Source organism: Tetrao urogallus (genome assembly GCF_951394365.1).
Source record: "Tetrao urogallus genome assembly, chromosome: 6".
NCBI classification, from domain to species: domain Eukaryota; kingdom Metazoa; phylum Chordata; class Aves; order Galliformes; family Phasianidae; genus Tetrao; species Tetrao urogallus.
In genome coordinates, this window is record NC_136819.1 from 41,399,454 (window position 1) to 41,424,020 (window position 24,567).

Here is a 24,567-nt window from a genome sequence, read left to right on the forward strand (position 1 = left end):
TGGTACATGTTAAGGTTTTTGGATTATGATTTGTTGAAGTAGTGGTCTTGATGGGTAGGGATTATATTTAGGTTAGGTGTGCGTTGTGCACTTTTCCCAAGAAAAGTCTGCAATGTTTAGAATGAACAAGTTATTGTGTGGGGACAGTGGTTTGTGTACTTTGTACAACCCAGTTTTCATGTTGGCTGTTAGCTCTGAAACATTGATGATGATGGAGTAATGTGTATTTTACATCCTGTCAACTAGAGGGATGCTTTTGTCCTGTAGTTATTAGACAGTGCAAAGCGTTGTGTACAGTCCCTTTTAAGTCTCTGATGTTTTTTCTCCTGAATATGTAGGGACCAGAAAAAAAACTTTCATTTCATCAAGTCAGACTTGATATCAAACTAAATTTTCTCAACTGACTCTGTACCACAATTTGACTATTCTAGCACAAAATACAAAGCGTTAACAGTGGAATTGAACATATGCGGAGTTGGGGTGTTGATGGACTTGATCGAAGTAAATAATTAATCTGATTGTTAGTGGATGTCTTAAATTGTTTCAGCTCAGCAAATCTTGGGTTGCATCAGAGAGAGAATTTTGAGGATCCTGATGTCATCATAAATATAAAATTAGAAGTTCAGATGAAAATTTCTTACATAATTTTGTGAGTGGGAAAACAGTTTCCTTTCATTGGAAGTTGAATAATGACCATGACAAGGAAGCCCCTTGAGCTTCCTTCCAGCCTTTCTACTATTCTCTCTTAAACTGTGTTTAGTTCCCATTCTAATTCCATATTCATAAAATTAGCTGCTTTTTACCATTAGTGAACTTATATATCTCAATGTTGACACTAATTGAACTCTTAACTATATACTTACTACCTGTTGATATAACATTGAATCTAATTCTAGGAGTAAAACAAAGCAATTTGGCAGATTGATAGGGAGGGGATACTTAAAAATGGGAGAGGCTAGACGTGGAAAGTTATTCAGGTCAATTGCAAATTTGCAAATTCAGTGACTTTCAAGGCCACTTCTAAAGATTACCATCAGCTGAACTTTTTCAGTACTGGTCTCCTTGATTTTTAGATTTGCTGTCTGTTCTGATCTAGCTTTACGTGTTCAATATACATGTGCATCTCCCTTTTGACTATTAGTCTTATTTGATCAGGATATTCTGTTTCTTGTCCATCATCATAGCTCTGCAGCACTTTATATTTTCTTTTCTCTTGTGATGCCTCAGACCAATCTTTCCCTTTGACTACATATTTTTCCCCCATATAAATAAGATCAAGATACTGCAAGATATTTCTGCCAATATTTGCTCATATTTCAAATGGACTCACTTTTCTCTTGTTTATGTTCTTCTTACATAGCTTTCTGTGAGTGCCCGAGAGATTTAGCTGACTGGTATGAAGGTACTGTGGTATCACGCATAAAATTTAGAAAAGGATTTTTAATACAAATGTTTGATCCAAAAGTATCAGGATAAAAGTATTTATCCTGTTTGGGAATAAATGTCTCACATAGTTTATCAGAACAATTAGCTGCTCAACAAATCAGTGAGCCCCAGTTTAAAGAATTTGCACATGTGAACAATCTCAAGCACCAGAACCTGTCAAACTACATCTTTGATATTTTCTTGAGTTGAAACTATAGTAAATACTAAAATACTATTAAAGAAACAGAGCATTGGGAAAGTTTTGAAGACAAGTCTTCTCATCTACTGTCAGAAATGAGTTGCCTAACCTGTTGTGACATTGATAAGTATTGATTTTAATTTGCTTTGTTTTACTTGATTGTTTATGGGCTTATAGCATGAATCAATATGACATATTACTAGATTCTTATAAATGATGTGAAAGAGGATTATACAGAGTGATAAAGTTATGGTTATTTTCTGCAGCTTGATAAAAAACCTTCAATTGCCAGGACTTGAGAGAGAATATAAACTGTACTAAATGTGCTGTACTCTTCTATCTTCACAACCCCCCTGAAAAACTTTTTCAATATTTTTGTACATATTTTAGAGATGAGTAAAAGAGGAAAGTAATTGAAGTGAATGCTAAAGTCAATAGATTTGTCATAAGCATTAGCTTCTTATGTTAGGGCTTTAATTTTCTTCTGTAACTGGACAAATTCATATTTCTTCAGGTTTTGGACAGGTTAGTTACTGAGTCATTGGTGAAAAGTTTTACTGTCTAACTGAATTATTGTCTAATGGAACAGAATCCTTTTATGGTCTAATTAATACAACCTGGAGTATACTTTATATCAAGATGAAATATTGACTCTAACAACACAGATGATTTTAGATTCACCAATTCTTGATGGTTTGTTTGATCAAAATAATCCTCTATTGCTTCACCTGCCTTTCTTTAAGTCCATAGCATCTTGCTTTCTCTGGGGATATGTGTCCCTGAGTTGGAAGATAAACCACATTATATTATTTTTCAAGTTCTTACTTTGTTAGTTGGTTCTCCTATAAGATCACTATTAATTACCTCTGGAAGTAGTGATCTGGCAAAGATTAATGACTTGCCTCATAAATAAAAAAAATTGCAATTGAGTTCCAGTTCTGAATGAAGGTGTTGATTCCTATAGGCATAGAACCTTTATGACTCAACTAAGCTTGTAAGTGGAGTATTGTAAAGCCTAAGACACTCACACTCATTTAGAATGTTTTGAATATGCGCTTTTAATGTATCTTCCAATCTTTACAGACAAAAGAGTACGTCTACATCAATTTCACTTCTGCCTAGAAAATGTAAATTTTTAACTTCCATAAGAACTATGACTTTGATATACAACAGCACTTTTACTCTCCTTACGTAGCTTTAACAAAACAAAACAAAACAAAAGAACAATGATAAACAGTATGCTACTATATTACTAAATTCAATTCCACCTCACTTACAGAGGTAGGATTGTGCTACAGTGATTTATTCTCCTTTGGTATGAGTGGAGACGCTTGTCTGATAAAAAATGTTACAAACAGAGGTAGATTGCAGTTTATCAACAATATGCTGAAGATATCGTTGAAGTGGAACATACACTGATATGCTGAACTCCTTTCCTTTTGGATAGCCACTCATCAAAACCCCTAATTTTTACTTGTGGATCTTTAAATCAAGAAATTCTGGTAAGTATGGGTCTAAAGAGGTTGGAACATTAATTTACCTTAAATGTGTGTTTTTTTCTGGTTATGGAATTCAATTATGTATTTTGCAAAATCAGAAGCAGAAGTTCCCTTGATTAATTTTGAACTTAAACATAAGTGAGAAGCTTTTTTTTTTTTCTTCTTTTCTTCTTTTCTTCTTCTTTTTTTTTTTTTTTCTCCATATTACACAGTTCTGTATTTAGCACTGGACAGCATAGAGACGCTGTCATATCTGTGCCATCATACAGCAAGATAGGTACAAATATCTTGATAATGGAGAAATATAAATTAGGGAGAATACAAAAAGAAAGCACACACATAGAAAAAAATATACTATTTATTTTGCATGAGGTAAACATCTCACAAAATTTCATTTGTTGTACGAGGGCATAATCACTCACAGAATCGTAAGGTTGGAAATGACCTGCAAGATCATCTAGTCCAACCGTCCTCCCATTACCATTGCTACCACAAACACTAAACCATATCTCGCAGCTCCTTATCCATCATCTCCTGTTGCAGAGTTACGGATTTCAGGATTACAGTGAAGTCAACATTAGGAAAACAAGAGATCTTTCCCAAGGTTTTACTACAGACAATTAAGAAAGAAACAATACATCTCATTTAGTTGTAATAAATCTTAATTTAGATCAGAGCTATTTAACAATGTATTTATTTTGTCAAGCAAAATATTTGAAGCAGCTCATCAGCATGGTACCTAAGCACCAATTGGAGTTCCACATTCTGGGACAATGATAAAAACCAACCTTTTTTACATGATGAAATGAGTAATACCCAACCTTATTTTCTCTACTTTTCTGTTGTAAATATTCCAGTTCTTCTTTGCCTTTGTTGCTGCAGCAAAAATGCGAAGTCATGGCCTGAAACAGTGATTGAGCACCTGGTGGGAAGGCAGGGCCAACCCAGAGGAGCTCAGGAGCATGCACCAGACCTCCTTTAGGGTTGGCATGGGAGGCAAGGGTATTTTGCTGGAGATTCCTGTCTACTTGTGGTCTTCCACAGGTAAGAAGTATTTTTCCTTTGTTTGCATGTCTGCAGATGCTGTGTTTGGGCTTGTCCTCAGTAGTTACAGCGTAGGATTGCACCACCTCGCTGTTACTGCTCTGTTTTCCATAACATAGCATTGTAGTTGCTTATGTCCTTTCTTAGGTAACCTGAAGGAGAAAATAACACAAGCAGGCAACAAATTCAAGCAGATATAATATGTTTCTTTCAACTTGTGCTTCACAAACAGAATTCTGGGGAGTAATTCTAAATGTATTACCCAGCACCAAATACAGCCAGTGGTCAAAGCAGTATTTAAACAGATATTCTAAATGGAAATGAGGAGCAAGTCTTTGCGATGTGTTCACTGCATGCAGATTCCTCTCCTTTAGTAATAAGGGTAGAGATGAAGCAAAACCTGTAAGTATCATTTTATCTGCATACCTGAATGCAAATCTGGCACAGAAGTATTTTGTTGTCTCTCTCACAATGATAAAAATGGGAGTACTTCTTTGCATATACTTGTCCAGTCTTAGTTTCTGATGTGATGGCACTTTTGCCTTTTTTCTTTCATTTCAAAATGCTTGTGCCATTGTATTTCCCATTATACAGTTGATTTGTAAATTATTCCTGCTATTTCATTTAGTTTTCCTTTGCTTAGGTTCAGTTTTTATTTCTATGCATTTAATGCTTATTACTGTTTTACATGTGATGTCTTCTTTTGAATGGGTTGCCATATGGCTGATAACTCTGTAATCAGTACCTGTTATGCTTTACATCACAGCTGCATGGATCTTTCTTCTATTAGCAGGTCAGAATTCAGATCCCTTTGTTCACTGTGCTGGTTATCTGACATGCTCTGACCTGAAATATGTTTTCTTCTTGAAGATGAGTCTAGGAAATGGAACCATTCCTTGAAAACACACCTTGTGTTTCTGAAAAAAATGTTCTGTGGCTCTTTTTGTCCCTTTTGTGTATGTTTTCCAAAAATATTTTAGCAGGCAGTCTTGCCAATGAAGATGTTACATGCATCCTCTTGGGAACAAATGCACACCAAGTGTTTTCTGTAGCCTATCAAATATGAACAGCACAGCTGCATTTTCAAATAGCAAATCCTTACAGCTAAGTGCTAAGTACTTGTGGATGAGCCACTAAATTTATCGGGCAAATAAGTTTGAATAGCAAATTAATTCAACAAAATCATGATTTGCTTGTCAAGTCAGAAAAGGAGTACGTCAGCATATTCTTTGAGGCATTTTTGCCTGTGACTGATACATAATTAAGTAGCTCCAAGAATTTTAATGCTGATATTAGTTCATTCATCAATTCTTTGTCTTTAAATTTCTCTCTTCATGTTTTCATTTTTTCCTAGGTTCCCTTTGTTCTTTCAGTTCTTTTGTGTTACTAAGAAATCTAAAACTAAATGCCATACTCTTGATGTGATTTCACTGAAACAGCAGAGAGAGAAGCTGTTGACTGCTTAATCTATAATAGGAAACTTCTGCATACATATCCTTTCCTTTCTCCTTTCTCCTTTCTCCTTTCTCCTTTCTCCTTTCTCCTTTCTCCTTTCTCCTTTCTCCTTTCTCCTTTCTCCTTTCTCCTTTCTCCTTTCCCTTCCCTTCCCTTCCCTTTCCTTCGTTCTTGTTTTTTTCATTCCAGCTGCCACAACTGCCACAACCCAATGATTGCAAATAGAGAGTCTACTATGGGAAAATACATTTCCAAGTGATTAGGGGCTCATTTTCAGCTATTTTGTGAATTTTGTTGCAGTTTGCCACCTTCACAATGTAGTTTAGGAACTGTTATGAAGGTTCTCTCATTACTCAGTAGTATAGGGAGAAGCTTTCTCAGCAAAGACTGAAAAAGGTCTGAACAAAGAAGTTACGAATTTTCATTTCTCTTGAAAGCATCTGATATCCTAAATTTCCTTTCTTACTTAAAGAATTTTCTTAAGGGACAGTTGAAAAGAATGTGTACGCTTAAATATATACATTCAAATGCAAGTACATCAGCATAACTATTGATTTAATCAAAAAAGGTTTGTGTTTCCTGAGTCCCTGTTAGAGAGAATGTAGAATTTCAGGAATTGGCTTCCTGAAGCAGGAGGAATTGAACTGTCATTGTGAACCCACAAATGACTACTGGTCTACTGGTCAACTGATAAGATAGTTGTAAATTTGTTGCATATAACAGACAAAAATGGAGCTGTCTGTACAGGTGATAAATTATTGATTGTTAACTTAGAACTCTGGCTCATCTATCAAAAAGTGAGGTACAGAGCAGGAATTAGACTGGAAGGAGAACAAGGTAAAAGGCGTGAGAGCTACCATGCAGTTCTAGAAAAGGATATTTTCTATTCCTTTCAGTGTGCTGCTTTTTTTACAGGCAGAGTTACTTAAGAGTTGAATGGAGTTTAGATTCAGGTCATTATTTTGCTGATTTTAACTGTCCTTTCTTTTTTGTTTGATTGTTTATAGTCTTGCTTATATTAGTCAGAAAATCACTATTGCAAATCTTATTTAAACAAAGACCTTAGCACAATTTGCATTTCCTTCCTTTCATCTTAGTCCTTCTTGTAATTTATTAATGAACAGACTATAGACTGCTGACTGGTCAAATGGAGAGTCCTTAGTAAAAAATCAGCATTAATTTTGATGTGCTGGCTGAAAAAACACTAATTTAATGGCAGGAGAAACTGAAATTATTATTAAAGTCACAGTTTATTTTATCACAGAATCATGAGAATTGAAAGGGACGGACCTCAAGAGATCATAGAGTCCAATCCCCGACTGCTAAAATGGGTACCCTGCATTAGATTGTGCTGGTAGGTGTTCATCCAGATCTTGAATGTCTCCATCGAAGGACACTCCACATCCTCTCTGGGCAACCTGTTTCAGTGCTCTGTCACACTTACCATAGAGAAGTTCTTCCATATGTTAGTATGAAACTTCCTACATTCAAATTTTAGGCCATTACTTGTTGTCCTATCACTACACATCCCTGAGAAGAGCCTGGCCTCATCCATTTCTTTGTCACAAGGGCACACTACTGACTCGTGTCCACCAGGACCTGAAGTTCCTTCTCCACAGAGCTCATCTCCAGCACATCATCCCCTAACCTGTACTGATGCGTGTGGTTATTCTTCCCCATTACCGGACTCGACACTTGCTCTTGCTAAACCTCATCAGTTCCTTCCTGCCCAATTCACCAGTCTGTCCAGATCTTGTTGAGTGGTAGTGCAACTATCAGGCATGTCATCTAAACCTTCCAGATTGGTATCACCCAAACTTGCTGAGGGTGCACTCTATCCCTTCATTCAGGTCATTGGGATAACACTAAACAAGACTGGACCCAGCACTTTCTAAGTTTCATGACAAGGATGTTGTGTGAGACAGTGTGAAATATATTGCTGAAGTCAAGGCACACAACATCCCCTGTTCTCCCCATATCTTTCCAGCCAGTGATGACAGAATAGAATTCTGTTAGTCAAGCATGTCAAATTAGTCAAGCATGTCAAGTTAGTCAAGCATGATTTCCCCTTGGTGAATCCACGTTGGCTACTCTTGAAAACCTTCTCTTCCAGTTGCTTGGAGAGGGTATCCAGAATAAGTTGTTCCATCACCATTCTAGTGAGTCTGAGTGGCCTGTAGTTTCCTGGATCCTCTTTCTTGCCTTTCTTGAGGACTGGAGTGATACTGGCCATCCTCCAATCTTCAGGCATCTCTCCCATTTGCCAGGACGTTTCAGGGATGATAAAGATTAGCTCTGCAGTCACTCTCCAGATCTCTCTGCAAGTGTTGATGGATCCTATCAAGGCCCATTGGTTTGTGCATATTGGTTTTTGCCTAGATGTTCTCTGACCAGATCTTCCTCAACCAATGGGAAGTCTTCCTCTACCCAAATTCTCTTACCTTCAGGGTCTGGGATTCCTGAAGGCTAGTCTTGGCATTAAAGACTGAAACAAAGAAGGCATTTGGAATCTCTGTCTTCTCAGGATCCCCTGTTACAAAGGCACGCACCTCATTCAGTAGGGGACCCACATTTCATGTAGAAAATGCACAGCTGTTTTGGTGTACCTGAGATGAGGTGTACAGAAGCCTGCATGTCTGTTAAAAATAAAAAATAAACAAAAAAACCCCAACAAATAAGAAATAACAAAAGAAGATGTAAAGATTTCTTGTTGCTTTTCTTGGAAAAAAATTATTCTCTGTGAAACAATGTGAAGTAAAATTAAACTTACAGTGAGTTAGAGTGAATAGCCTGATAAACAGCAGAGAGCCCTTTCTTTCTTATACTATGTATCTCATAGTATTTTTTTGAACTAATCAGCTGTGATAATAATTCCTAAATAAGACCACTGAAATACTGCTTTAAAATACCACAGTGAGGATAAACAGGTTTTCTAATTATTGGTGAAGAATTTCTCCAAGAGAAAGAATCCTGTGGAATCTTTTGAAAATTTAAGTGACTGTAGAACATTCCTCAATTTTGTAAAACACGTTTCAGGACTGCTATCCTACCCAAATCCATCAGATAGATTAAATCTACATTAATTATGTAGCATAATTAATCTATGTAGCATAGAGAACTCTGTTGCGGTGTTGATTAATTTGCAGTTTAGGTGAATGCATTCCTTGCTTCCAGCTAACCTGAGAAGTACATTAATCAGCTGCATAGGCAGAAGTGGTTTTAAACAAAGACAGAATAACTGCTTCTAGTCCTTCTCTTGTTTACTAGCATAGTGCTGTCATCCTTATTAAATCTTTTTTCTTATCCACGACAGAGTGGATAATAAATAGTATTTTGCAAGTATGAACGTCTAGTAGAGGACTGAGGCATCAAGATAAAAGTTAATATAAAACTTCCAATCTTGAAAATCATATTTTGCAGACATTTAATTTAAGAAGTCTTTTAATTCAAGACATATTTCTCTTATCAGTTCCCCAGGCATTTGATATTGTACTTTTCATGCCTAAAAGTGCTATAGTCAGGAGAGAAATGAGCAGATTAACACCAAGTGTAATGTGATTTCATGAAGTAGGCATCACTTTAATCTTTGGCTTTGGTGGACATTCTCAGATGTGCTTAATGTAAACTGTGAACAGTTACAAACTGCATTCATGTCAAATAGGATATGATTTTTGAGATGGCTGCTCTATAGCTTGACCAGACTCACTACCCAGGGCCTTGAATGTAATGCCTAGATTTACGTAGGTATTAAAAAGGAAGAATGGTTTGAATGCCACTGTCCTCTTTTTGGATCATTCAGAAGAATGATTGGGCCTCAGTATACAGAAAATCAAGATACGTACCTGAACTACTAGTCAATATCTTCTAGAACAAATTAATGCAGAAAAGTACAGTGTAAATATAGTTTTTCATCTTCATATTTCACTAAGCTTCTCTTAATTTCTGATTCCCAAGTTATTCAGCCACTTCATTTTTTCTAGTGCTGCTCTCAACTGTTATTTCATAGCTTAGCTTAGGTTTTTAAGTGTTTCATCTGTAATGTTTCAAAAGTATGAGATGAGGTATATGATTGCTGCATAAATAGGAATGTTCTGCATAAAAAGAAGCATAGCCAGCATGGCAAGGGAGGTGATTATTCCCCTTCACTCTGCCCTCGTGAGGCCCTGTTTGGAGTACTTTGTCCAGGCCCAGGGCCCCTAGCAGAGGAAAGATGTAGAGCTGTTGGAGCAGGTCCAGAGAAGTCCATGAAGATGATCAGAAAGCTGAAGCATTTCTCCTGCAAAGACAGGCTGAGGGAGCTCAGCTCCCTCAGCCTGGAGGAGACTCTGGGGAGACCTCATTACAGCCTTTTAATATGTTAAAGTACCTTATAATAAACATGGAGAAAGACTGTATTCCTGGGTCTGGATAGGACAAAGGGCAATAGATCTAAATTGAAACTGAGTAGATTTGGATTTAGTATAAGGAAAAGAATATTCTACAATGACAGTGTTAATTCGGTGGAACACAGAAGTTTTGGAAGACCCATGTCTGGAAGCATTCAAAGTCAGGTTGGATGGGAACTTGAACAACATGATTTAGTCCCTGCCAGTGGCAGGAGGTTTGGACTAGATGATCTTTTAATGTTCCTTCTGGTCCAAACCAATCTAAGATTATAAAAGAGGAGAAAAGAAGTAGGCAGATTTTGTTTTTAGCTATGCAGCTTTATTTTTGCATATGATGGAATACTGCAAGCTCAGAACAGGCTGAAAAATAACTCGTTAATTTTCACTTTCTCCTCTGCCCTCGTTCTCTATCCCTTTCTGTTCCTGGTAAGATAAGCTGTCAGTGAGTGCCTGTGCTGTATTTCAAAGGGAACTGTACAAGAGATAGTTTGGCTGTGAGTATAGAGTGAAGGGAAGACAGCAGTAATAGGAAACAAGAACTTCAAAGCCTTTAGAAACATCAAAGTATCACAGTGCTTTAGCTTCCTGCAATATTAGAACACTAAATAAAATAATACTAAAGTGTTGTGAAAGGATGAAATTAGCTAAAGATGAAGCTTGGATGGTTTGGAGCTTTGATTTGGGGAAGCACCCAAAAATCTGAATAGTTTTTTTTTTTCTTTTTTTTTAAGGCAGAATGATGAGACAAGATAATTATAATATTGATTTATGTATAAAATAAAAAAAAATTGTTTTCAGTAGACAACAAGTCCTCTTCACCAAGAGTCTTTAATATAGCTCTCTTGCTTCTGTTGACAGACTGGAGACATCAGACTAATAATCCCACCGGGAGGCAGAATCAGCTACATTGCTTCCATTGCACCACATAGAAGAGAAGAACAATGAGAAAGTAGTCATCTTGCTCCTCAGGGCTACAAAGATATAGGATGCAGACTGGATAGGCTGATCCTGTAGCAACTCCTTTTATCTGATATTGACTTCAAAATGGCAGTGAGCTAGAGGAAGGAGAGAGACATCTCTATATGCTCTTTGCCTTCCAATGCAAAGGCAAGTGAGATATTTAATATCTACCAAGAGAAGCTTTGAAAAATTTTTTTTTTAGAGATAGTTTGAATTCAGATAGATTTAATTCTTCGGACAGATTCTTCTGTCTCTGCTTCTGTCCTGTCCCTTGAAGAATGAAGACATTCTTAAAATGGCAATTTGAGACTTAAAAAGAGGAAATTGCCTGTTCTTGTTCCTTTGTTTCTAAAAATAGATAAGAGAAAATTTGAGTACCCTATATAGTGTTTTCAAATGAAAAGGTTTTTATTTTACTCTCTAAATGCTTATTCCATTTGTAAATTTAAATTATAATTATTGTGAAGTACAAAGGATCATTTGAAGTTACCAAAATTACATATTTTGGAAGAGAAAATATTTTGTAATCTCAGCATTTTTTTTCTGAGTTGCAGTTGCTCTCCCTACTCAATTCTAATTATATGGGAAATTACTCCCATAAATGAGGAAATATATGTAGTGTAACTTACACACAAGCTCAGTTTGTCAGAATTCTGCTGCATGGCTAAGTCTTTCATCCAAAAATGCCACTTACTGTAAGACATCAAGAACGGCCTGGTGCAGCTTGTCTTGCACAGTTACACTGAATAAAGTTCTTCCCTGAAAGGAGGAAAGATAAGCAAGTGCATACAAAAATGTTAATTAGTGAATTTTATGCATTGGTTTTACCTATTCTAGTGACTTTATTCTCTTGTTATAATGTGATTCCTTTTGAGAAGCACATATATCAAGGTAAACAGTGCCTCCTTAACACCAGGGCTGCCATCTTAGAACTGTACTTCATGGGATGTTGAGTTTTATGAAATACAGAGGAGGGAATGGGAAAAACAAAGGGGAGATTTTTAAGACTTTCTTACTCTCTTCTCCTTTCTCCCATGCCTTGCTTGCACTTGGATTTGAGTAACAAACACAGAACATTAACAGCTTTTTGATCTCCTATGTTCAAATAAGACAAGGAAAATAGGTATGTACTGGAAAGAGCCAGCTACTCCACCTTGTCTTTGGTCATGGAATCCTAGGTTTCTTTTTAATGAATTACCATTTTTACAAGGGAATTACTTCTGCACATATCTTTCAGAAATTAGTCCATACCAGGATTCATTAACTGGTTTGTGTCCTCAGATACGTCTTCCCAAGACATTCTTTTGGCCAGAGGAAAGGCTTTTAGTGCCTTTTCTTGCTAGCGCAGTGATAAAGTAGAGCATGAGGGAAGGGTAGCTAGAGCTGAGAGAAAACAAAATCCTAGTTTCTGTTGCTACAGCAAATCTAATTACATATGCATATTTAAAACAGTGACTGAATAGTTCCTGTAACTTAATGAAGCATTAATTTGGTAGTGAAGTCAAGCTCCAATCTTTACAACACAGTCATTGGCTGAAAACAGTTACCACAGTGGCTGCCTGAAATTAATTGATGATCTTATTTCCTAATGGACGTCCATGAAACCATGGATATCCATACTATTGATACCCCAGCCTCAGTAGGGCTGCTTGGGATTGGCAGAGCCGTGATTCAACATGGTTTGCATCCTCAGAAAAGTGTAAAATACTAGTAGTAAAGTACATTAGCATTTACACAAATGCTGCTCTGCTGCACTCCTATCAATTTACAGCAAACTTAACTTCTAGAGAAATGGCCAGGCTTGACAAACCGGAATTTTGCTCATTTCTATCACCTTTCCCTACAGGGGACAAAGCTCCCTCTTCCAAAATTACACTTTAAGAGCTTATTAGAAATGCAGCAAAACTGATAATTAAACTGAGTAGCTCCACTGCTGCCATTCATTTTCTACTAATCAGAGTTCAGGGTATGCTGAGGGATATTTAAGCTATACAACTCCTGATTTCCTATGACAATTCTGCAGTACTTGGCAAAGTAAAGTGCCTTGCGCTTGCACTCCCCTCTTAGGAGTTGTCCCAGGATGCCCTTGTAATGAAAAAGCTTTAAAAGGTTTTGTGGCTATGAATTATTTGTATGAATACTTGAGTGCATAACATTATGTGTATTGGAACTGCTCAGTCTATTCAGCTAATCAGTGTAAGCACATGTAGCTTATTAAACCACTGGTTCAGTTTTGCAATGTATTTGTTTCTTTTTGTTTGAACTCAACCTGTTTGGATCTGAAAGATTTTTAACACCAGAGGCTTTCAAACTTCAGGCATTTTTAGCTTCAGTATCTTGACATTGTTAAAGGATGTTTTTTCCAACATCCTTATCGTGGATTATTTTTGCAGTTTGCTTTGAACCAAATGATTAATCCATACGGAATGGCAATGTTAAAGTATTTGAACATGCAATTAGAAAGACTGTTCTTCAGTCTTGCCAAGCGGGCTGCTCTCCAGATGCTGGCAAAGCAGAAATATCATTTTTTCTTCTCAGAATCACTGTGGATAATTTGCTACATCTTGAACAAGAGAAAATTTTCTACAATTTGACTCAGAATGTACATCCTTTGGAGGACAGAGAGTGAGGGCAGCAGGTTTAGCATATTGAGAGCTGGGAACATTTGGGCACACATCAGATAAGCCTTTGCTTTTTTTATGCTCACCTTTGAGATCCCAGTTATGAAACTCCTTGCATTTGTGTTGATAAGGCTTTTAATTCCCAGTGACAAACAGGATAAGAAAGCAGCAGATGTAATACTTCAACCACATAGCATCCTTTGCAGTCTTATAAATGCATGTAACCCTTAGAGGAAAGCCACTTCCTTTGAGATTTTTTTGAAAATCCACCCTCACTTCCTACAAAGATTTTACTTTAGTAGTAGGTCCTTCTGAGCTAGCGAAGCCCTCTTAAGATCAGTGAGGCTTTGGAACACTGCTTTAGTGTCTTGCTGCGAAGAAGGAGTCCATTGATTTTATTGTAGTGTCTAACTGGGAAATAATGTACTTAATTATCTTAATGTTTTAAAATGAAGAACTGGTACCTGACAGTACGCGTGAAAACTTTTGTGATGACTGAACTACAGTAACCATAGAATTTTTTGAGCTATGCAAGAACCAAATGCTCACTTTACATGGAATTGCTTATAGTTTTGAGTATTTTTGATTATGTAAAGAAAGGTAAATAAACTAGTCTACACCAGTAGAGGAAAAGCTAGCTTGTCCTATGGCACTGAAACATAGTCTGAAGAGTTTGTACATGTGCTTTAAGAGACAACGTCTTTTAATTAAACTTAATCTAGATTTCTTCAATTCACTTGGGTACCAAACCAGTTCTAATAAACTGTTATTACAGTTTTGAAGAAGTTTTTCTTTTTTATTTGTATGGAGCTGGCAAAAATATTTCAGTACATACTGAACATGTTACAGAAGGTATTCCCTGTTTAATATATTCACTTATCTTTCCTCCAAACTACATTTCTAAACCTTCACAATTATAGTTTACACTATTCCATACTATAACTAGCATCTCCCTACAGCCATTATTAGCTACACTAATAATATATTGCTGTTTTGTTTTTTATTTTCTAAATAGACTAGATGTGGCTAAGGCTCTTTAAGAACAAGAGAAGGTCAGGTGTAATTGAAAAATGCTAATGATTAGCAGGTATGCCAGTTCAGCTCCCTTTGAAATGGGGCTGGTTTTCTTATGTTAAGGAAATATAGGTATTTTAAAGAGTATGTTTATAGCAAAGATTTAGCTCTGAGACTTGAAAGGGAAGTTTGGGAGAAGTAATGAAAAATGATTGCCAATGGGCTATCTAGAGACCTCAAGTTTGTCTGTAAATAAACAGTATACACCTGTGAGGTGTATGGTCAGACAAGAAAATAATCTAAAACTGTAGGGGCTCATTCTGTTCTGTGTTAACTTGGTTTAGCGGGGTTGTAATGCTCTCAGAGCAAAATTAATAGTGTGGCGAATCAGGTGGTAGATATAAATTATAAGTTTTTTGGAAGGTATCTGTGGTTTTGTAAAATTCTATCTCTGAATTTTAGCATGACGGACTATCACTGCAGGCTTTTGCAGAGCAAGGGTGTATAAGAATTGCTGATTCTATGTCTCACATCATAAATAGCATCCAAAAAGGCCAGGAGTATGGTGGGTTCTGGCACAAGCCTGGCTTGTGTGCCTAGAGACTTTACAGTGATCTCTAAGAAAGTTAGGCACCTTGGGTTACAGTCCAGGTTACAGATGGTAGTCCACATCAAGTAAGTAGGAAATACTAAATACTAGGGCAGGCCCAAAATTTGAGGGCCAGGTATTTTGGTTTCTGCTTCAGTGTTCTTATCTGAGAAGAAGTTCCTCTTTTGAAAAATAAAACATGATTTTCATTTCACCTGATTGCCTTTTCTTAGGATTAGTCTAATGGTGGTATGAAATTTGAATTATAGGTCTGACCTAACCTGAGGTAGTTTAAACTGAGATTTAATCTCTTGTGAAAATGTGTGACCAGGAGGCTTTGGGAGGGGATAGGGTATTAAGTTTACTGAAGTTGTTTTGCTGTACTGAAAATGGAGACTTAAGAAAGAAAGCATGCACTGGAGGGGGCTGAATCACTAATAGTGAAGGAGTGGAGACTTTGTGGATCTGGTTCCTGTTTCTCATGGGGTGATATTATATGCAGCATGATTGTTGGGTTTAAAAACGCAGTAAATATTGGCTGCAGGGACTATTAGGTGTGAATACCTTGATAATTATAGCATTGCATTATTGCAAACTCTGTGAAACTTGAGCTCTTGCATTATTGTATTATATTGCAAATAGCTAGTTACAGTAGTCATATAAATTCTAATAACCTTACCAATATCTTGCAAGAAATGCTTGAGTAGAGGATGATTGAAATTAAGTACTGATGTGGACGAAGTATGAGGGTACAGTCCACATCAGGAGGAAGCGATGTGGGAAGACGCAGCATGTTCTTCTGACTGTTGTTGAAGCATAATGTAGGAAAGAAGACAATTCACTGGGCTAGAGGTGGTTGAGATATCAACTTTCTCTAACCTTACAGTTAGAAACCTGATCAAATCATGTAAAATTCAGCTATTGAGTTAGATGTGGGAACAGTACTTTATTTGTAGAGCCTATTAGTTATATGAATGTGTAGTATCCTGATTTATCAGGTACCTGAATCCCTCAAATAATGAACAGACCTTAGTAGCTGTTCAGTCTTCACAACGCGTAAGCTTGGAGGCCTGCCTTCTATTGCTCCTTTCCTGAGTATGAACTGGATTGCTTTAGAGTCATTTCAGGAGTTACCAATGCTTGTGAAGTTTCACAGAAATGTTGTTCTGTGCTGTTACCAGTGTTTGGTTTTGGTGAGTAGACAAAGGTGTTTTTAGGCCTATGCTTTTATATTCCTTTTTAAACTATGTATTTTTTGCCACCTCTGATAATATTTATTGCTAATGTCCTTTGATGTTGTGCTCTCCAGTGCAAGGATTAGCCTTTTGTCAGCCCTTACGACAGAAAAAAGCTTTAAGTCAAAGAAGTGCAGTAGTGTTATTAGACATTTCAAGAGGTCCAGGTGGAAACATGAGAGATTTTCTTGCTCTCCCAATACCAGTGATTCAAAAAGCCGTTTGTACCTATGCTACTACTTTCACTAACAACAAGAAATCAAATCTGAAAGGAAATTCTATAAAGGAGAACCGAAAACAATTACCTGCTGAGAAGCTCTGTTACACTAAGCGATAGTCACAATCCCAGCTGAATCAAGAAAAGAAACAAGGCTTAATGGGACTTGAAAACAGTCACATTGTTCTTGCTTAACTGCCTCCTTCAGCGTCTTTTTCTTCCTCCCAGATTTGACTGTTGCTTGTTTAGATGTCAGGCTCTGCACATGGATCTGTGTCTGAATATGTCTAATATAAAGATGGCATACTCTAGGCTTCATTCTTTTTTCTGATCCAATCAATAAATAATGCGATCACTCTGCACCCATTTTGTGTGATACAACAGGCTTGAATGTACCTTGCCTTTCCTGCATGGGGGAAACTTTTTCTCCTCTGCTTTCTCTCACCTCACAGTATGTTGCCTGCATTCATATGTGTGGAATGTGTGTAAAGAGGAATATCTTCCTCTCTGGAGGCTGTTCCTCTATTTGTTCAAGAGAGGGAGGCATAAACTGAGCCATTAGTGGAAGAAATACAGCCTGAGCCCACAGCAGCAATGGTTTTTTAATGAGTCTATTTGTACCAGACCAGCAGGTAGCTCTGAGATGGAGTCAAGCCTGAGTCTGGAGTTGGCAGCTGGCCATCATTATGCTGAGAAGGAGCTAAATTATGTATCTTATTTAGAAGATTTCTTAATAAATATACTAACATTTCCAGCAAATGTCCCAAAACAGATGCTACTATCATTTAAGGGCCTCACAATCCTGAGCTATGTTCAATACTTTGCAATTTCCTCATAATAGCTTTTTGGAGTTTGCTGAGCTTCATCTCTAGCTGGTGCTCTATAATTTGTTACAGTAGAGAGAGATTAATGAGAAGAAGCTCTCTCTGGGTGCAAGCTGTGGAGGAAGACAATAAGTGCCTGTGAGGCTGTGATGTGTGGCACTGCCTTCCTGATCTCAGGCAAATGCTGTAGGGTTGCTCACAGTTGCTTTTGAAACTCCTTCCTCCTTTTACCAAAGGTACCTCTTGAGGAACAGCTTACTCCTCCGTAACCTTGCTAACACTGCTTTGTAAACACGGCGTTTCTGCCTAGAAAACATCTGTTTTTTCCAATCCTAGCCCTTGCATTATCTTCTACAGCTTTTTATTAGGACACAAGACAACTGTAGTATGGAAACCCTCCTCGGACTGGAACAAACACTGTGTCAAACCTTTTTACAGGTTAAAAACCATCAGGTCAGAGCTCAGACTTTCGGATTAGCAGTTTTCACGGTTGCTACTGGCTGGCCTTTCATGGAAGAAACTGCTGTATGCGTGCTTGACTGGGCAACATTCTGGCATAGATTTGGATCCTGACAGGGCATGGACATAAGCTGTGGCTTGAACTTTCAACCTTTGAAAACTTTTTAAAACAAAACTTCTCTCTTTTTCTTTAAACAAATGCTCTCTCTAGAATGGAATATTAGAGGAATTTTCCCTACAGATGGAAAGATGGCATTTTAAAATTTGCCTCAAAATTTAGAGGTGATCCTAATATAGTGGAAATCATTCCAGAAAAGCCATCTTCCTTTTTCTTTGCCCTCCGTTTTTCATTCGCCTCCCCCCTACTTCTCTCAATCCCTCTGTGTAATTATTAAAAAGGATGCGATCATCCTTTGAAGTAGGAATAATTTGTAGTCAGCAGCATGATACTGCTCATCAAATCATCAGACTTTTTACATAAAGTTCTGCTTAGGCTGGCACAAGTAACCTAGAGACAAATTGGCCTTTTTCAGTAGTATACATGAGATGTACAGGCTTTATGCCTCAGATTCCTGTTTCATTTTCTCACTGATGCTTAATATTCAAGTTTGCTTTTCTTTTAAAAATATATGTATTCAGTGATAGCAGTTTAAAGCATAATGAAACAGAAAGCAAAGGACAGAATTAACTGTTTCCAATTTCTGTTAAACATTAGCTAATTGTGGGAGGGCCTGATTAGACTGCCAATTATAGGAGCTTCTCAATACTTGAGAACCATGCAATATTTAAAGGTTATTTTCTTCAAAATATCCCATTTTTCAGTTGCCAGAATTAACCACTTGGCTCCAGAAGTTTCCATGCTGAATGTCAGCTTGGTGCAGATACACTTCTTGAATACATTTTCCTAAATGACTCAATATTTTTGACAGTAAGCACAGGGAAAAATGTATTTGGCTAGTTGCTAAATGCCATCCTGCTTTGAAGGATGAACTTAATATTTGGCTATAGGATAGTCTTTACACATCTAAAGATTCTGACTAGAAATTTGCATCTAACTCCTATGTCCACAGTAAGAATATCCCTGTGTGCTAATAATCAGGGCCTTAAAATCTGTGATTTTAAGTTTGAAATGTTGTGAACAACTTCTGGTCTACATATAGATGCTTGGTTAAGACTCACAATCACTAAGTAAGTGAGGAATGAATTGGTTTAATTTGCCTGTGCAATTCAGTACCCTTGACTAGGTGCATTTTACTACCAGAGGAATGATCTTAAAACTTAGTTTTGTTGTGGTTTTTTTTTTTTTTTTTTTTTTTTCCATCATTTTGTTTCAGTGTCATTCATAAAACAACCTATATAACAGTATTTTTTGTTGTAAAACCTCAAAGATACTTGAATGTATCTGGCAAGTGAGATATGAGACAGCAGGGAAAAGAAAATCAACATAAATTACAGTTTCTTGGTTATGGAAGCAGAATTCTGTCCAAGAAAATGGTCCTATCATTCTAGGTGATGCAAAGCAAATTACTTGCATCTAATAAATGAAAAGATTGGTTTTGATGAATGAATAAGGGATAAATTTGTTTGTTTGCTTGTTTTTAGTTTTAGAATGACTTTGGAGACAGTAATTTTACTGAAGGGCTAGTGAATGATAGTTTGCAAGGAAAAGATATGGAAACTATACTGGGGGAAATTCACTGCTGAATATTGAATGAGCTTGGAATACTGACTTCTGAATGAACACTTCAGCAATTCAGGGACTGGAACCAACGTACATTAGATTTCTGGTTACCACTTTACTGTCCATCCCCACTTTTTAGTTAGTAACTTCAGACACAGGAATATCCTAGCTACAAGATTTTACAATATACTGTATCTCAGTCTCTATTCCTTGTACTTCCTTTTTAAATGTTTATGGTATTCATTGATTCTCAAACGGTCATAGTTAACTAAGTTCTTTATTCTGGGAACCCAAATCAGTGATTTGCTTGGAATTCTGTTGGGCAGTTTTCTTATTTCTTAGCAATTACTAAAGGACTCTTAATTTATTTTTTTTTTTAATTCTTACCTCGTTTAGATTCAGGAGGCTGAAAATAAATAATTTAAAAGTTGAACAAAACATCTGTCTGACGAAACCTTAGGAGAAAGTTACTGAGTCTATGGGCTCAGCAAAGACTGGTGGAGTTTCAGTGGGAGTTTAACATTCTCTTTTCATGAGGTTTGGTTGTTCACAAAAGGAAGCAGTAAAGATGCTAAATGTTCATAGGCTGCAACTGGCACCTGACCAAATGAGGAAGCTCCATTGAAGCCAGCGTCCATATGGGAACTAGTAGTCTCTACCCACACCTGTGATGTTGCTTATAGATCGTCATAGCTCTGTTAAGGGAGGCTTGGTGCCAAAGTAGCATGCTTCTCCCTACATTTTTCGTGATTTCTTAGCACCTCCTTGTTGACCTTCTCAAGCTTACTACTAGCTGTATGCACCACTAGGACTGTGAAGAAGATATTATAGGAAAAATATGTCCTTTTGGATGTTTCTTTCTGTCATAAGATATCAAGGTGTTTCAGGTTTGTTTAATTTATCAAACCAGAAAAATAAATATGCTCTTGAAACTATACCAGTGTGTCAGTGATGACTCCTAAGAGGCTTGCTGTCTGTGCATATGTAGCTCTTTCTGACAGTATTGACATAAGTTAGTCAAAAAACTTGAATGATAATTGAACTTGCTTTCTAAAGGAATCATTTTGAGTTATTAATCATATTTCAATGCTACAGATTCCTTTTTTTTTTTTTCCCCAAGTCTTGTCTAACTTTAATATGATTGTACACTGTGTAGACTGCAGCAGAGATCCTGACAAAATGGTAGAACAGAAAAGAAGTAAAATGCTGATGTAGAGCCTTTATTTTTGGACCACTAACTTTTTTGTTGTTGTTCATTTATATTAATTAAAAGCATTAAAGAAAATTTAATTCAGTAAAAACACAAGACATCAGTACAGAGCCAGATCATGGCATCGAAATAGCAGTTAAGTTTCTAATTCCTAATCTAAGCCAGAATGTAATGGCTTGGCACATCTTAGAACTCAATCAACTCACCTCAATTTCAAAACAGTTAAACTTTGTGATAACTATTTTACACTGGGGAAGTAAAAAGAGAAGGACTTTCCTTTAAATATTGATTTCTTTAAGACCACTTGGCAGTGGTGTTATCACATGTGGGGACCACATATCCTGGCTGACAATCTCCATGAAAATCCATGATATTATGCCACCCACTTTGCACTTTTTAAAAAATTCAGTCTTCTGGGGTAGCACCATTTCTAGGACTAACTCTTAAACCATAACCTTTATCAAACAGTCCAAGAGAAAGATTTTAAATATCTTCTGAATTGAAAAGTATGTTGAAATGTCAGGCTTTTAAAAAGGAAATAAGACCTGAGAGTAAACAAGGTAATTCCTCTATGTTGTAACTTTGGTTCTTGAAGGCCAAGAACTGTGTAGTTCATTTAAATTAGATTTATTTAACCATCATATTAGTTGCAAATGAAGATTTAAAATCCCATGCTGTTGTCTGGGGAAATTTTTTGCAGGAGTGGTAAATATGCTAATTTGAATGCATAAGTAAACGATCAGAAAAGTGTGGACTGAAAAGGATAGGTTCAAGACTGTGCTACTGGGAGCTGAATATGCATCCTGATGAACAAATTGAATTAACTAATTAATTAACTAATTAATTAAGAGATATTCTTAAATGTAGACAGATAACGTGTGATTTATGATACCTCCCTTCTGCTTGAAGCAAGGTATGTGTTATATCTAACCTGAGGCATCTGCTTTTCTCCATAAAGGAGATGAATCTCATTCAGTGGGGCACCAATAAGTCTTGAATTGTCTAAATCCGAAAATGAAGGAACGAACCAGAGATTCCTTCAAAGTAATATTCCAAATAATCAGCGCAACTTAGTATAAAATCCTCCTCTGTTTTGCTGAGCAAGTATACACACAGGTGTATTAAATCTTGTTTTACTGTTTGTGTCTTTTTGCTTACAGGGGAATTTCTGAAGTGTTAAGTTATTTTTGATTGTAATTTTTGGACATGATAGCCTCTGCATTGCAATGATCACGACACAATTAAAGCATTGTTCCTTTTCACCTGCATTATTTAAGTCAAAGGGACATTTCAGTGTCTAAAGATAGAATCCCTCTGACAGCATGATCATCTGTGGCTGTGCATTTTATAAATGATTAGATCTTTCTAATGCCAGTGAACAAAAGGATGAGGTTTATTTGTATTTATAACACCTCAAAGCAGTTTATAGTCCTACTGCCTGTTATTTTTTGCTTCCAAGCAGAAAAAGTGGAATGCAATACCTAAAATGCAGCTCAGGTGCTTCAAAGGTTGTAATGCTTTCTGAGTTGAACAATGAATGTGAATAGTGGTGATAACTGCTATTTTTGGTTACCTTATACCTCAAGCTTTGCCTTCGGGCTGATGATTTTCTTGGACAGTGCTAGACGTTAAGTATGACTTAATTGTTTGATAGGTCTGGAAATCAAGAAACAAGTGCAGAGGTGGCAGGCCATATCTCCTAAGAGACTGTGATGCCTGAAGCAGAACTAAGCAGAACTGAAGTCCTTAAATCTATCTGAAGGTGCTGCTCAAATATTTCTGTTGTAATCTGTGTAAATCTTTAGGTCTTAGATGAATGTTACTCAAAGCTAATCTTGGAGGTCAGTGGATAGTTATACAAGAATATTGATTTCTTTCCTGTTGTTAAAGATAGCTGCCAGTTTACGTTAGTTGCCACTGAGTAATTAGACATTTACTGACCTTCTGTCCCAGGTACATAAACCAAACCCATAACTTCTAGTTACTACCACATAAGCCTCCGTTATAATTGTGATAGAATTCTCTAAATGCCAGGCCATTCTTTTACTGTCTCATGCTAATCATGTAAGTGTGTCCATGTTGGTGACCAGGATGCCAACATCTATCTGTGTATGTATTTGAAATAAGCCTTTTCTACTCCTAGGGCTAGCAAGGTTAGAAGTTGCTGAATAGCCCCTTTTCCATGTTCTGCAAAGGTTATGTGGTGTTTATGCTTAGGCTTAGGTATAAAGCTGAAATACTAGCAGCGTGTTTTGCCTAAACCAATTACCATCATGCACCTTAGTCTGTGAAAGAAAGGCTCAGAATTGTTTTTTGAACCTCATGCTATAATCTTTCTACTACGTTTAATAGGAGAAAATTGACAAAGACACATTAATCTTTCACTGCATAGTGACCAAAAACAGATATTAAGCTTTGGTTATGGAGGGAAAACTTTCAAGGCTCCCTTTACAAGAGCTGATAATGCTTTTTCCGTCTTTGAAGAATACTTTGAAAATCAGTATTTAAGAGTGGCTGTTACCTTGTGGGGCCTTGTTTACTGCATGCCACCCTTGATCATAAGCCATTTCAAAGTGAAAAACTCCAATGAAAACAAAGTTGTAGCTGAGGACTCTGAGATCCTCTTCCACACAACTCTTTTCTTTGCCTTGGTTGCCTCTGAAATGCAGCTGAAATACTGTAATCTTTTCCTCTCCACACGTTCTCAAATTGTAGGACTGTTAAGAGGACATATCTTCCCACTTGATGCCTGGCCATGGATGCTTATGCCTTCCTATTAATGTTACATGTTGTCATTCAAGGTCATAGGAACCACTGAGGGAGATATACAAGTGTGTCTCTGGCCTTACTTGTCAGTGTTACTAAAATCAGAAGCTTGTGCTTTCTGGAACTCACTTTGTAATCTCTGAGTGAAAAGATTCTCTCTGTTGAGAAATGGCAGGATCATTCTTGGTATTTGATCCTGTCTCAATCATAGGAGAAGAGGCCAACCCCTGCCTCACCACAGTCTGCTTTCAGATAATGCATGGAAACAAAAATCCTAAACCTTAAGATTACTAGGTTTGTCTTTTGGCATACTGTCTTCTGTCTGTAGTTAGCTGTGGATGTTTCCATGTGGGAAACTCTACTACATACTGCCAGAGGAAGTACTGCAAACTTTGAAATGCAATTGGATATTTTACCAAAACTTCTTCTTTTGTTGCAAGTAGGCAATAAAGCAGATACTGTTTCTGCTGCCTGTGCATAGTACAGCTAATTTTTCAATTTACATAAATAAATAACCTGCCAAAACTAATTACTTCTCTTCAACTTCCAGATATATAATTTCTCATTTTCCTCCCCTACATCTGCCTTGGTTTAATTAATTTTGCATCAGTTGTCATTTTAGGAACTGGTTTGGTCTAAAAAGGAATGATTGTGTGTGTCTTGCTGTTTTAATTTAACTAATTAAGGTCATTGCTTGTATGCAAGTGGGTGGAAGCAGAAGTGCAGAGGGTGCATATGTTCTGGTACTCTTGATTTGATGGATAAACTGTGGTCCAGAATTATCTAGTAAAAAGAAATACTCCAGAGAAAAAGAAAATCCAGACTGATTTTCAGAAATGCTGATGAGAATTAGTCTCCTAAATGCCATTTCAGTTTGTGGGACTTATCCTCTGTAATCACTGGTGCATAATCAGTACATAAAAGATTTCATTCAGGAAGAAGCTACTGGCAGTGTTGGTTAAAAATGCAAAATCTAAGTCACCA